Source organism: Lithobates pipiens, unplaced genomic scaffold, assembly GCF_037356315.1.
Source record: "Lithobates pipiens isolate NorthernLeopardFrog02 unplaced genomic scaffold, aLitPip1_a1.2 Scaffold_1, whole genome shotgun sequence".
In the NCBI taxonomy this organism is placed as follows: Eukaryota; Metazoa; Chordata; class Amphibia; order Anura; family Ranidae; genus Lithobates; species Lithobates pipiens.
In genome coordinates this window covers 44,878,995-44,892,192 of record NW_027507685.1, presented here as the reverse complement: position 1 = coordinate 44,892,192, position 13,198 = coordinate 44,878,995, and the positions used below count along the sequence as shown (strand labels likewise).

Here is a 13,198-nt window from a genome sequence, read left to right as displayed (position 1 = left end):
GGAGGACATGAGTACATAAACATACCTGGTAATTCTACAGTACTATGGTTGATGAATATAGCTGCTGTCTGAAAAATCCCTGGTCTGTTTGAAAAAGACTGGTAATTTAAAAGCTAAACTAACTGATCTGAAGTAAAATGCTGCAAAGGAGAGGACAAATAAGGTCCATTGATCTGTGGATGGATGTGTATATCCTTGTGGTCCCCCAGTTTTATCTGTTTCCGCTTTTCATAAACAACATTGTTTGAATTATAAATAAAATAAAAAAACATGGAGATTTGCATCATGGCAAGAAAGAAGGGAGAGAAGGTTGCACAGCAGGAAAGTACACAAGTGCAAGGCTCAGCAGAAGAGAAAGTGAATCAAGCAGCAGCAAAAGCTGGAGCGATTTGAACATACACCTGCAAAGAGGTCCAAACATGCAAAATAACACCCACACAGGGGCGTCAGCCATAAGGAAAAGTCAAGGGAGGAATGCTGAGGCAGACCAAACAGAATCATCAACATTATCTGAAGCAAGTGCTTTAATAGAGGAGGAGCCATCTTTGAAAGAAGTGCTATATGCAGTGAACAATGCTTGAAATATCAAATCAATTAAATGTTATAAGAGAAGAAATACATTTTTTAAGACACGATGCACAAAAAACACAGGAAAGAACTACAGCCTTGGAGGGAGAATTAGTCTGATAGAAGATATTAATCCATTAAAACAAGAAATGAGGGCAATTAGTGAAATAGTCAACTTGTATTCCTCTAAAATGGAGGATATGGAAAATAGACTCTGTAGGAATAACGTGAAAATTGTGGGACTGCCTGAGTGGTGTGAGGGCTCAAATCCTACAGGATTCATGGAAAAAATGAGTTTAGAAATGTTAGAAAAATAAAATAAATCTTTTTCATCATTCTATGCTATAGAGAAAAATCCCCTATAGGGTGCGGTCAGCCTAGCCCCTTTTTGGTCAAGATGCACTTTTACAAGAAGAGACATTTTACAAAAGGCAAGAGGAAAGAGAATCTACAATGGAGACAGTGTTTCAATATATTCAGATGTTTTTCTCCAGAATTACAGAAAAAAGGGCCACATTTTTGAGAGATTAAAAAGACTGCAGCACTTGAAAATAACAAACGCCATGCTGTATCCGGCACGGTTGCGCATAACAGCTTTTGGGAAAATACTTCTGGCTGGAAAAAAAATGAAGGGAAATTACAGACTAATTGAATATGAGATCTACTAAAAAGGTCTCTAAGTGAAGGAGTGGATGAGATGCAACAAACGTGATTTGTTTTTATTGAGAATAAAAAGGGGCAGGAGGACGTAGCTACATTTTATTTTTCAGAATTATTTTTTTTATTTTTTTTTTCTTAAAGTTTTGAAATACTATGGAAAAATAGATGGTCGGTAGTTTAGCGCATTGGGTAATGGCTATACAATATGCACTACAATGGAAAAATAAATATGTCACTGGTACACAAAATGTATATAACACTAGTCACATAGATATGAATAAGAATAATGGAGTTATGTGAAAAGAGAGTGTTAAAAGGGATTTACTGTTTAATGGCACAAGAAGAAAATATAGTTAGTAGAATAAATATACTTTTAATTTTTATGATTTACAGGATGCAAGCAAAATTTTTTTAATACAGTGGGGATGGAAAGTAATCAGACCCCCTTAAATGTTTCACTCTATGTTATATTGCAGCCATTTGCTAAAATCATTTAAGTTTATTTTTTTCCTCATTAATGTAAACACAGCACCCCATATTGACAGATAAACACAGAATTGTTAACATTTTTGCAGATTTATTAAAAAAGAAAAACTGAAATGGACAGCAATTTTTAGGTCTCTCCAGAGATGCTCAATTGGGTTTAAGTCAGGGCTCTGGCTGGGCCATTCAAGAACAGTCACAGAGTTGTTGTGAAGCCACTCCTTTGTTATTTTAGCTGTGTGCTTAGGGTCATTGTCTTGTTGGAAAGTAAACCTTCGGCCCAGTCTGAGGTCCTGAGCACTCTGGAGAAGGCTTTCATCCAGGAGATCCCTGTACTTGGCCGCATTCATCTTTCCCTTAATTACAACCAGTCGTCCTGTGCCTGCAGCTGAAAAACACCCCCACAGCATGATGCTGCCACCACCATGCTTCACTGTTGGGACTGTATTGGACAGGTGGTGAGCAGTGCCTGTTTTTCTCCACTCATACCGCTTAGAATTAAGGCCAAAAAGTTCCATCTTTGTCTCATCAGACCAGAGAATCTTATTTCTCACCATCTTGGAGTCCTTCAGTGTTTTTTTTTTTTGTTTTGTTTTGAGCAAACTCCATGCGGGCTGTCATGTGTCTTGCACTGAGGAGAGGCTTCCATCGGGCCACTCTACCATAAAGCCCCGACTGGTGGGGGGCTACAATGATGGTGGACTTTCTACAACTTTCTCCCATCTCCTGACTGCATCTCTGGAGTTTAGCCACAGTGATTTTTGGGTTCTTCTTTAGCTCTCTCAAGGTTCTTCTCCCCCGATAGCTCAGTCTGTTCGGACGGCCAGCTCTAGGAAGTACAGCAGAATTTTTTGTAACCCTGGCCAGTCCAATCAGTATAATAAAAAACACAGCTGGACTAAAATGAAAGTGTAGAACCATCTCAAGGATGATCAGAAGAAATGGACAGCACCCGAGTTAAATATATGAGTGTCACAGCAAAGGGTCTGAATACTTAGGACCATGTGATATTTCAATTTTTCTTTTTTAACCACTTGCTTACTAGGCATTCAAACACCCTTCCTGCCCAGACCAATTTTCAGCTTTCGGTGCTCTCACATTTTGAATGAAAATTACTCAGTCATGCAACACTGTACCCAAATTAATTTTTTGTCCTTTTTTCCCCACAAATAGAGCTTTCTTTTGGTGGTATTTGATCACCTCTGGGATTTTTATTTTTTGCGCTATAAATGAAAAAAGACCGAAAATTTTGAAAAAAAACGCATAATAACCCAAATTAGTGGATATTATTTGGTCTTTGTGAAATTTGTGGTGCGAATCGCACAAAATTGATCACATCTGATGTACTGGTGGCCTATCTCGCTTCTTGTGACCCGAACAAGTCAGGAAAGTACAAATACCCCCCAAATTACCCCTTTTTGGAAAGTAGACATTCCAAGGTATTTAGTAAGAGGCGTAGTGAGCTTTTTGATGTTGTCATTTTTTCCCACAATTCTTTGCAAAATTAAGATTTTTCATTTTTTTTATTTTTCTCCACAAAATGGTCATTGCAATAGGTTATTTCTCTCACATGGCATGTGTATACCACAAATGACACCCCCAAAAAAATTCTGCTACTCCTCCTGAGTATTACAATACCACATGTGTGGGACTTTTTCACAGCCTGGCCACATAGAGAGGCCCAACATGCAGGGAGCGCCATCATGTGTTCTAGGAACATAAATTACACATCTAACTTGTTGACTACTTAGTACACTTTTGAAGCACCAGGACAATGACATGTGGCACTGATGACAGATGGCACTAATATGTGGCACTGATGACAGATGGCACTTATACGTGGCACCGATACGGAAGAAAGCGCCTGCTCTACGGCCGTCATTCGGCTATAGGGCGGGCGCGAGGTGGTTAATAAATCTGCAAAAATTTCAACAAGTCTGTGTTTTTCTGTCAATATGGGATGATGTGTGCACGGAAGCTGCCACTCGCGGCATATCGCCGTTGACCGCGGCGCACTCAGTGCGCCGTAGACAGCGGTGCCGTCTTTCGTTTCTTGGACCTACAGGTAAGCCTTAATCTAGGCTTACCTGTAGGTCAAAGTGTGTTGTAAGGGTTTACAACCACTTTAATGAGGGAAAAAAATTACTTTAAATGATTTTAGACAATGGCTGCAATATAACAGAGTGAAAAATGTAAGGGGGTCTGAATATTTCCCATCCCCACTGTATATGTTCTTGCAATGTTCAGGGGCTAGGAGATTCGATAAAGACAAAATAAGTATTTTCCACTATAAAAATACATAATACTGTGTTTTTCTGTCTGCAGGAGACACATTTGACAAAAGGAAATAACTGGGTATTTCAAAAAAAAGAGGACATTTCAAACACCATATCACAACAGTGCACACTTCATACTCAAGAGGTGTGAGTATTCCGATTGGCTCTGGTGTTCTCCTGCAGATGGGCTGTCTTAGACTAGGGCCGTTATAATTTCCTTCATTGTACTCTTCAAAATTGGGAATGTATTTTGGCCAACATAGATCCTGCCTCATTTAAACCTAAAGTAAAATACAATCTGATGGGTTTATCCAAAATGAAATCCTAACATCCCAATTTAGGTGACGGGAGACTTCAACGCAGGGTAGGATGGGAAGATAGATAGGTATCCATTGGGAAGATCACAGGTTCAAGGGACCAATCATATGTTTTACCAGCTAGTAAATGAAATAGGTTAAAGTGGTTGTAAACCCTTACAAACCACTTTGACCTACAGGTAAGCCTAGGTTAAGGCTTACCTGTAGGTCCAAGAAATATCTCCTAAACCTACACGGTTTAGGAGATATTTGCCAAAACACAGGCACCGCTGTCTACGGCGCATGCGCTGTAGACAGAGGCGCGCAGGCGCACTCAGCGTGCCGCTGTCAACGGCGATATGCCGCGAGTGACGTCATTGCAGCTTCGCCGAATGACAGTGCCAGAGCAACGAGATCCACCGACAAGGTGGAGGCTCCGTACACAAGGGAACAGCGGTGACTTCGCTGGCTCCTGTGTCAGGTAAGTGACACATAATGGACTACTATGCAAGGCATAGTAGTCCATTATGCTTTACCTTTGCAGGGAATCAAAGAGGAAGTAAACCCATCAGGGTTTACTTCCTCTTTAAAAGACATGGAGATTGAGAAACCCAATGGAACAATATTCATGTTTTTCAAAACATGTTATACACTCTCTAGGATTGATTTAGCTCTAGGAAGTGAAGACTTACTATGTCATATTAAAAATATGCCCAGGGGTCTATTGGACCACACACCATTGGTGTTAACAATATGCCAAAGAGAAAATCATTATAGGGTCTGGGATTAAAAGTACCATTTCAGCCTTTGCAGTGGAATAAACGTCCTTACAGGATGTCTCCAATTTACAAATCGACCGCAATGCACTGTCTAATTGGGCGACTATGTGGCATATGAGGGAGGGGGAGAGGGAGGGGGGAGAGGGAGGGGGGGAGAGGGAGGGGGGGACCCTGTACAAATCATTAGCAAGACCTCATCTGGAATATGAGGTTTGGTTTTGGTCACCAGTTCTCTAAAATGATATCGTGGAACTGTAGAAAGTACAGAGAAGGGCAACCAAACTGATAAGGTGCATGGAGGAGCTCAGCTATGAGAAAAGATTAGAGGAACTGACTATTCTCTCTTGAGAAGAGATTAAAAGGGATATGATCACCATGTACAAATATATAAGGGGTCCATATAGTGAACTTGGTGTTGAGTTATTCACTTTACGGTCAACAGAGGACAAAGGGGCACTCTTTACTCCGAGGAAAAAGATTTAATCTCCAAATACAGAAAGGTTTCTTCACAATAAGATCTGTGAAAATGTGGAATAGGCTCCCTCCAGAGGCAGTTCTGGCCAGCTCAGTAAATTGCTTTAAGAAAGGCCTGGATTCTTTCCTAAATGTACAGAATATAACTGGGTACTAAGATTTATAGGTAAAGTTGATCCAGGGAAAATACAATTGGCTCTCTGGGATCAGGAAGGAATTTTTCCCCTGCTGTACCAAATTGGTTCATGCTTTGCTGGGGTTTTCCGCCTTCATCTGGATCAACTGTGGGTATAGGATTGTGTATATGGGCTGGTATGATATTTTTTTTTTATTTCTATGGTTGAACTAGATGGACTTGTGTCTGTCTTTTTTTAACCCGATTAACTATGTAATTATAAAGGGGAGTGGAAAATAAGCCTTTTTTGGTTGGAGTTGCTGGGAGACCCTGAGGCAATAGTACTAGCCATAAGAGTATATGAATATGAATCTTGGCACAGCACCATTGGGGGTGGTCTGGGACTCCCTGAAAGCCTTCCTTAGGAGTATACTAATGTAACATGTGGCAAAAAAAATAAGTAAACCAGAGAACAGGCGGTAACTGCTATGCAAATGGTTATGGAAGCAGAAAAGACAATATATAGCGGTACAATCTGCAGAAATTTTAGCAAATTGAATAAATGAACAACAAATACTCCTCACAAAAGGCAGAAAAGCATTTGTTTCAGAAACAACATTTTTTGGGGGAGAGCGTGGGACATCTATTGGCTCTACTGGTGAAAGCAAACAAGCTTACCATGGTTATTCTATCAATTAAAACAGGGGATGGAAGGGTTACCACTTATACACTTGAAATTATAGATGAATTGAAAGCATATTGTGAAATGTTGTACAATGTACCCAGGGCCAAGAGGTGTGGGGTGAGATGTGGAGCTTCTTTTTGGGATTTGGAAATTACACAATTCACTAATGAGAAAAGGGAAATATTAGAAGTCTCCTGGATCGGACAGTTTGCCGGCAGAATATACAAAAAATATGAAGGCGTTATTGCTTGAGTTATTGAAGGTGCTGAAAGGAGCTATGGAAGGGGGTTGGCTACCTGCGTCAATGATAGAATCTATTATTATAGTATTGCTAAAGGAGGAGAAGGACCCACTCAATCCTTCCTACAGGCCTATAACCCTACTGTGTACCGACGTCAGGATTCTAGCGGGGATAATGGCCACTAGGTGAAAAAGGATAATACAAAAATATGTACATCCTGATCAAACAGGATTCATACCAAGTAGGGTAAGTAGTATGAATGTCTGAATCTACAAGTTACGATGATTAATACAGGATCAAGAGCCATATCATCATTAGATGCGACTAAGAGGAGTGGCATTATCTATAGCAGGTCTTCAGGGTTTTTCAATTTGGCCCAAGGTTTGTGAACTGGATAAAACTGTTATGTGGGGAATACAAGGTTAAAGTTAAAATAAATAATGTGTGTCCAACATTTCTGTTGACCCGGGGCACGAGGCAGGGGCGCCCTTTGTCACCCCTCTTCGCTCTGGTGAAGGAACCATTGGCTTTAGCCATTCGATAGTCTGTAACTATCCAAGGGTTTAAGAGACTATCGGGAGGAAAAGATAAAATCGTACGCAGATGATGTACTTTTATTTTTAGGGAACACCCAGTCCTCCAAGTGCAGCGATGGAGGTGATAGAAAATGCTGGACAGATCTCTGGCTTAAATATAAATAAATAGAGAAAAGTCAATGCTTCCACCAGTGGACCCTATGGAGGCTCCCTTACCTACAGGGGTTCCACAAATGGTAATATTTAATAGAAAACAGGTATAAGGGAGTATAAACCATAAATCCAAAACAGTACATTTTTATTTTTAAAGCTATCTATTAACGGGACTAATTTAAGGGAAAGGTGTGGCACCGATTACCTTTGTCATTAGTGGGTGGATGCAACCTGATAAAAGAGGATTTGGATGCTGCAAATTCTCTACATAATAGACAACTCGCCAATCTGGATACTGAAACAGTGGTTTTGGAAAATAGATGTCATTTTTAGGGAGCCAATACTGAAGAAAAAAAAAAAAAAAAAAAAAAAACACAACCTAGGATAGGATTACGGGTGCTGCAGCAGCCGAAGGCTAAAGGGGGCTTGGCGGTGCCACCCTCCTGGAGGTATTTCTTGGCAGCACAACTGCAGCACTTGAAAGGATGCAATCTTCCTGAGCGAGGGGACTCAAATGGGAAAATTATGCCATTGGAAAAAAAACTAAGATTTTTATAACAGCTTACCTGTAAAACCCTTTTCTTTTGAGGTACATCACGGGACACAGCTACTCAGTAATTACCAATGGGTTATAGGGTATCACTAGGCGATTGGAAACTGGCACACCCTAGACAGGAAGTTTAATCCCCCATATAATCCCTCCCCCTACTGGAGGTACCTCAGTTTTGTAGCAAAGCAATATAAGTGTATTAGAAGAGGGGAGGGACCTCTGTGTCCTGTGATGTACCTCAAAAGAAAGGGATTTTACAGGTAAGCTGTTATAAAAATCCTATTTTCTCTTTCTCGTACATTACGAGACACAGACTCAGTAATTACTGATGGAATGTCCCAGAGCACTACTATCTGAGGAGAGGGGAACCACACAACAAAGGGTGTAATCAGACCTGAGGACCCTGCACCGCTCCCTGCAGCACACTATGCCCAAAGGCGATATTCTCATGCCTTCTCACATCCACCTGATAAAATTTGATGCATGTATGAACTGATGACGAGGTTGCAGCCTTGCAGATTTGAGCCATGGAGGCCTGGTGATGCACTGCCCACGAAGCACTAATAGCTCTAGTGCAGTACGCCTTGATTTGAAAAGGCAGAATCTTTTGCTTCAAACCATAAGCTTGAACAATTACTTGTCTAATCCATTTAGCAACGGTATATTTTGACACTGCCTGTCCTCTCTTAGGACCCTCTGGCAATACAAACAAAACATCCATTTTGCAAACCTGAGCAGTCGCTTCCAGATAGGCTTTAACTGCTCTCACTACATCCAAAGAATGTAGTGACTTCTCTTCCATAGAGCAGGTATTTGGAAAAAAGGAAGGCAGAACAATATCTTGGTTTAGATGAAAACCTGAGACCACCTTCGGTAGAAAACTAGGATGAGGGCGTAACACCACTCTATCCTTGTGCATTATCAGATACGGTTCTTTACAAGAGAGGGCCACCTATTCTGATACTCTTCTGGCAAAAGAAATGTCCACCAGAAAAATGCATTTCCTTATCAACAGAACTAAGGGAATTTGATGTATCGGTTCAAAAGGCTGCTTCTGTACAGCTGACAGTACCAAATTCAAATCCCAGGGGTTCAGAGGCGCCCTAACTGGAGGATCAATGTGCGTTACCCCTAATATAAAGCTTCGGACCAAAGAATGCAAAGCAAGTGGACGTTGAAACAGAAATGATAAGGCCGAGACTTAGCCCTTGATGGTACTCAAGGCCAGTTTCATCTCTAACCCATTTTTCAGAAATTCGAGGATTCTGCTTATGACATATTTTCTGGGGTGCCAACCCCTGGATTCACACCAGGAGACATACGCTTTTCAGACTCTGTGATAAATCATTCTGGAAGCTGGCTTTCTTGCATTAATCAAGGTAGATATCACGATTCTTCAGAATGTGGGTTTCAATAGCCAAACCGTTAAATTTAGCATTTATAAGGTAGGATGGAATACTGGTCCCTGGGATAGCAGGTCTGGACGGGACGGTAAGGTCCAAGGAGAGCCTACCGCCATCTTCACTATTTCTGCATACCAAGCTCTTCTGGACCATGCTGGGGCCACCAGAAGCACCGACTTTTTTTCCTGCCTGATCCTGCAAAGAAGTCTTGGCAATAGCAGAATAGGAGGAATGCATAAATTAGAGCGAACTGATGCCCCGGAGTTACCAACGCATCTGTCCCGCATGCAAGAGGATCCCTCGTTCTTGACACAAAGTTGTCAATCTTGTTGTTGAACCTGGACGCAAAGAGATCTACATCCGTAACCCCCCCCCCCCCCATCTCTGGCATATGGCCAAAAAGACGTTGGGGTGAAGAGACCATTCCCCTGGGACTAACTGCTGGCGGCTCAAGTAGTCTGCCTGCCAGTTCTCTACCCCCGGAATGAAGACTGCCGATATGCATGGCACATGTGTCTTTTTGCCCAGATTAAGATCTGGTTTACTTCTTCCTGAGCTGCAGGACTCAGGGGTGCCCCTTGTTGATTGAAATAAGCCCCTGCTGTGGCATTGGTCGGACTGGATCTTGACAGGGCAACCCTGCAACCTAAGTGCCCAGGTTTTTAGGGTTAGATACGGCGCACAGATCTCCAGAATGTTGGATGGGTAAGGCCCTTTCGGTCTTGGACCATCTCCCTTGGACAGTCGACTGTTCCAGGACTGCCACGAACCCAAAAGATTGGCATCTGTTACCACTGTCCAGGTAACTGGTAAAGGATTTTCCTTTCCGCAGATTTTTGGGTATCAACCACCAGCTGAGGCTCCTGATGCGTTGTAGAGGACAGATGCATCGGAAAATCTAACGCCTGAACCTTCTTGTTCCAGGCCGATAGGATACTGCAGCCTTGAATGAAACTGAGCGTAGGGAACTGCTTCGAATGAAACCACCATCTTCCCCAACAACCTCATACAAAGACGAATAGAAGGACCCTTCTGTGCCCTGACTACCTGAATCAGTTCTCTTATAGCACGGATCTTTGCTTTGGGTAGGAATACCCTCTGCTGGGCTGTATCTATGACCAGACCCAAATACTCTAGTCTTCTTACTGGTTTTAAAGAAGACTTCTCTAAGTTGAGGACCCAACCTAGGCATTCCAGGTAGTTGATTGTGGTGACCAAATTTTTGTTCAGGCGGGCTACCGACCGGTCTAGCAAGGAGTAAGTCATCTAGGTATGCCATTATTGTGATACCTTGGGCCCTTAATCTGGCCAGAGGAGGGGCCAAGATCTTTGTAAACACCCGAGGTGCAGTAGCTAGCACGAAAGGCAGAGCTACAAACCGAAAGTGGCATTTTTCTACTTCGAAACACAGGAATTTTTGATGAGCAGGGAAAATAGGTACATACAGGTACCCATCCTTGATGTCTATTGATGCCAGAAGTTCTCCTCCTTGCAGGATGGATACTACCGATTGGATCGATTCCATGCGAAAGGACCGTATCGTTAGAAATCGGTTTAGATCTTTGAGATCTAGAATGGGTCCGACATCTCAGTTTGGCTTTGGTACCGTGAAAAGGTTTGAATAAAACCCCATTCCCTGCTCTTGAATGGGAACTACCATGATAACTTTTTGCGACAATAGTCGCTCCAACGCTAGGAGGAGAGACTTTTTCTCTGCGTACATTTGATCTGAGGAAACAAGGAGAAGGAAATTCTCGGAATTCTAGTTTGTAACCTAGAGTTATTGTGGAGACCAGCCATTTGTCCCGAACTTCTTCCTGCCAGAGCCCTGAGAACTTTAGTAGTCTTCCCCCCACTCGAGTGAGCGGGGGCGCCCCTCAGGCTATACAACCCATTTAGTTACAGAGAGGAGCTGTGTCAGTTAGTGAATATAAGAGAAATAGCCTTTTTTCCCACATGAGCGCAGGCCCCTGATCCTATAGGATCCACCGGGAGAAAGGAAGAATGGCGGAGGGGGGCCTGGGAGCCACCAAGCTTTTTTTTTTTTTATTTTAAACCTTTGATGCCCTTTCCCAGAAAAGAGGGGGGAAGGAAAAAAAAAAAAACGGCACAGGGGGCGTCCGGTGGGGAGAGGGAACCCCCCCAGACTTACCGGAGGTCTTGCTGCACCGGAGAAAAGAAACTTGGACAAACATGAGCTCTCTGAAAAGCATGAGACGTAAGTGCTCAATACAGCCTCCAGTGGTGACACATAAGTATGACAACATTTACTTAAAGAAGGCATTCATAAGAAAATGTTAAAAAATTTCCTAGAAAACTTCACTTCCTTTTCCCACCGCAGGGTTTTCTGTGATAAACCAACAGATATAATCTTTACCCTTCACGGTGGGTTCCGTTAAACCTTCAGGAGCTGGGGATCCTCAAGGAAACCCACAATCCTGGACCTATAATAGCACCTCTGCCAGTAAAACTTTATGGCCTTACTACCAAAAAGCACTGGATGCCAGAGTCCAGCTCTCTAAAAAAAGAAGCATTTACAGGCAAAACCTTGTTTCTTTGGATACGAGGCCCGGGTACCATTCAATTTGGCCAAAAAGACACTTTGAATGGTTCCGGTCTGCATGGCTAGCCCCAGCAAGGATTGCTCCAGTGGAGCTCAGCAGAGCACATCTTCACTTGTGACCAACACCTTAGACACTGGCGAAAAAACTGAGGTACTCCCACCGGTGGGAAGGGTTATATAGGGAGTGCCACTTTTTAATTTAGGGCGTGCCAGTGTCCATCACCTGAAGGTGGCCTATAACCCACACAGTAACTACTATGGATATGTGTCCTGTGATGTACTATAAGGGCTCTTTTTAAAAGTGCTCTAGATGGAAGTGGCAATCAGTGGTGTGATGCAACTATTGGTCATTCACCTGAGACCCAAGTGCTCCACCAGTAAAAGCTTTAAGGAAGTGTGGCCAAAAAGAATTTATCTGACACCTTGTTCAATTTGTGGGGGGAGATCTGAAGGTATCTGGCAGTTTTTGTGGTGTGCTGAGACCACAATTGATCCTTTTAGATATCAGATCAAGCGCTCTGTTGCGGTCTGCACATCACCTTAGACACATCATCATAATACATGGTGGTGGTAGCAAAATTTTGTGAGGTTATTTCTCTGAAGAGAGCCTAGAAGGCTTGTGAGGTTAAAATACAGAATACAGCAATACCTCACGCAGTGTGTAAGAAAGCTATGTTTACAGAAAAGATTTGCCTTTAACCTAAACAAGAACTCCAAGAATGAAGTCAAAGCTACAGAAGTCCTTCTTATAAAAACATAAAGTATTAAAGTGGTTGCAAACCCCCGAAATGAAAAATGAACAAAGAATATTCTTCTTTAGTGTGTACCTGCCTCTATCTAAAAGCACCAAGTGCGATTTCTGTCTGGTTTGTTCCTCTGCCATCTGAATTAGATACTTCTCAAAGTCTATATAGACACCAGAAAATCCCAGGAGTTGGCCATTTGGGAGGGGCTCCAGCAGCTAGCAGGTGACTGACATTCTCAGATGTGCATGTTTCCTTAGATTGTGTAGGGAAAAGAAGGGTGGGTGGGGGCAGTGCTTTTCCTCAGGTCTCAGTTCTCAGCTCTCCTCTCTGTGTTGCGCAGTGTGTGACATCAGTTTCCTGCTCCCTGCCTCTGGAAGGTCAAAAATGCTATGTAAAATGTGTGCTTTAGGAGGCTGCAGATAAACAGGTACAACTTTCAGGAGGATTTGTTTCACCTCTGGGTATCTCCTGGGGCCAGTCACTTCAGTCGGTATGGTTTTACAAGCACTTTCATGTTCTGACATGGACAAATCAGAATCCAGGTCTCCATGTACTTGAAAACTGGTGACTCAAAATACCCACACAAGCACAGAGTTGGGGCACTTTTGTAAATAGGACTGCAGTGTGCAGATGTGCAAAGCTGACAGAGACCTATTTGAGACCTCACAAAT

The 13,198-nt window shown here is 42.5% G+C and overlaps 1 protein-coding gene across 18 annotated transcripts in view; it reads right to left on the bottom strand.

Moving 5' to 3' along the window:
- The window catches only part of MAP7D3 (MAP7 domain containing 3), a 197,071-nt gene that overhangs the window by 121,293 nt on the left and 62,580 nt on the right, over positions 1-13,198 (bottom strand). The window lies entirely within an intron of this gene.